Source organism: Dicentrarchus labrax, unplaced genomic scaffold, assembly GCF_905237075.1.
Source record: "Dicentrarchus labrax unplaced genomic scaffold, dlabrax2021, whole genome shotgun sequence".
NCBI classification, from domain to species: Eukaryota; Metazoa; Chordata; class Actinopteri; family Moronidae; genus Dicentrarchus; species Dicentrarchus labrax.
In genome coordinates this window covers 13,798,687-13,801,372 of record NW_026136705.1, presented here as the reverse complement: position 1 = coordinate 13,801,372, position 2,686 = coordinate 13,798,687, and positions in this window count along the sequence as shown.

The following is a 2,686-nucleotide window of genomic DNA, read 5'->3' as shown; positions in this document are numbered from 1 at the left end:
TAATATCTAATATAAAGACAGCCATAGACTCATTATCAGCTGGCCCACACTGCCAGTTCGGATTAATGGGTCAAAAGGACATTTTTTTTAATTTACTCATTTCAACAGAGTAAGCTGAGATTAAATTTCAAACAGACATTTATCTGCCCACCAGTCACCTTACATGTGAGTTACCAGCATGCTTTTGTGACACCACATACTTTGGACGCCAGCCATGGTCCAATATGAAACTTAACTATTGTGATGTGGAAACTTGAAGCCTCTGCACATAAACTGAGAACGGAGATCTTGTGTCGTGAACAATATTTGCACACTCGATTCTTTTTTTTTTAAATAAGAAGAATGAGTAGATGTAACCTAATTTAAGAAGATAATTGAACTTTCTGTGGGAAAAAAAGCATCTCAGGCACTTATTATTATCGAGGCAGAGCATTTTTATATGTCTTAAATCACCTGCCAAGTCTATTTTTTGAAAGTGCTTGCCCTTTTCCAAAGTCTTCAACAATGACTTCCCAGATGGTTCCGTGTAACAAACCATCTGGTGCAGTCAGGTTAGACAGATGTGATGCTTTTGGAGTTCCTCAGCTTAAAGCGGCTCTTCTGAGAGACTTTTAGAGTATCTATCAGCTTTCAGAAGTCATGGCACGTCCCAAGTTTCTCACCGAGTTGGAAATATGGCCAGAAAAAATACTTCCCCCATCAGTCCTAACTTGGATGGTATCTTTACAGTTATCCCATTCAGAGCTCATAAATTCAATAGATTCATAAATGTACAAGAACAAATTAATGTATTATCATTAATAATCTCATCAAAACCCTCCAATATCAAGCACCATTATGTTACTGGGGCAGTAAGCTAATCTAAGCAAACTTTTTCATCACAGTGACCTCATGAGGCCAAACAGGACAACACAACATTAACTGCTGTTACTTTCATAATATGAATAAAACCCTCTTACATGAAGGGTCAGGTCTCTAGCAACCAGACAAACATAAGAAAACCAGTGCTTAAAATTTGACATTTTGACACCAGAACATTTAAAAAAGATAAAAGTTAATACCAGTAAGATGAGAGCTTAACCTCTTCAGGGCGTCACAAACTTTTGTCATATCGTAGGACACTATTTTAAATTCTATTTGAGATCCAAATATTTCCAAAGAAACAAAATATGTCAGGCTGAAGTTTGGGGAAATGTGAAGACTAACAAAGGATTCACAAGACATCTACTTCAATTTGATTTCACAGTGCAGCCACAGTGTCTTAAGCATCATATACCTGTAAGGGAGTGATGGAAGAAGCAGCTACATCATATGGGATATTGTCACACTGCATAAATCCTTGTAAGATGTTAATAAATGAATAAATTATAAATAAATGCATACATGTATAACTGATTAATTTCATTCAATTAAATAAACCTGTGTACACTAAAGGCAGAAGGACAAAGGATGTGACTAATTATTTAAAGTTCATATCACCTTGCCACTACAGAATGAAATGCATAATGTGCAAAAATATATTCAAGGAAGATTCAGACCCAACAGGGTTTGCACTTGGTCACTTCACAACCTGGTCAGCATGGTATGACCCCACCAAGTCCTTCCACCTGAAGGACAAAATATGTCCTTTGTCAAAAAGGTTGAGAGTTTACAGGAAGACGTGTACATAATGTTTAGTTTACTTGCCTAATAGAATGACAGTTACTTCATTTTTTCCCAGCAGGCTACAAATGAATGTGAAGACACTAGTAACCTTACTTTACCTTACCTTACTGTAGACCACAGGGACCAAACAACAGAAGACCTGTATTTCTGAGACATTCTGAATGAAGTGCTATAATGGAGATTCTCCTCCATATCATGTGTTTCACACTGTGTTAATTAATGTCTGTGTAACGTGTAACGCAGGCTTATTGGCTGTTTGATGGTACTCTATACACAGGGGCAAGCCAGGCACAGACGCTTGTTTCACTTTTGTGTACTGTGTGCAGTGTACTGCTTGATACATTGTGTCAAATGCTTGTTTCATGACCGTCATATCACATGAGTCATGCTGTTTAAAGCTTCAAACAAATAGTGAAAAGTTAGAAATCTGGAAAAATGGGTAGCCAGGGGAGAAAGTGAAACCCAACACAGATATATTAGATCTGTATAAAACTCTATTTTTCCACTCTTGTACATATTTAAATCTCACACTGTGCAGTGGACATAAGCCACATTGACAAAGTATTAGAAATGCTTTCTCTCAACTCATGTTTGTATTTGAACAATATTTATGCATCATCATCCAGAACATCATATAGACTTTTTATAAACTTAATGTGCACATATGAAATCTATCTTAACTATGAAATCGGTGGTTTTGTGTTGTGCCAGTGCTTTGGCACCAGTCTTGACTAATACTTTCTGCAAACCAGATATCACTTTCCTCTCTGTTTTCAATGCCCCGAAGCTTAGAACCTGTTTTCAGCAACAAACAGAAAAAAAGCCCAAAAAGCTTCAAAAGCCCTCGTATGACCATCACTACGGTATCCAATGCCCTAAAGCTTCTCATATGTTTTTCAGCACAAACAGGAAGAGGGTTTGAAAGCTTTAAGATTTCATCTCTACATCACAATTCAACCTATTCTAAATAGGTCATTCAAATGTTAAAAAATGAAGCCGTCTACTGGTGGGGCTCAAAATA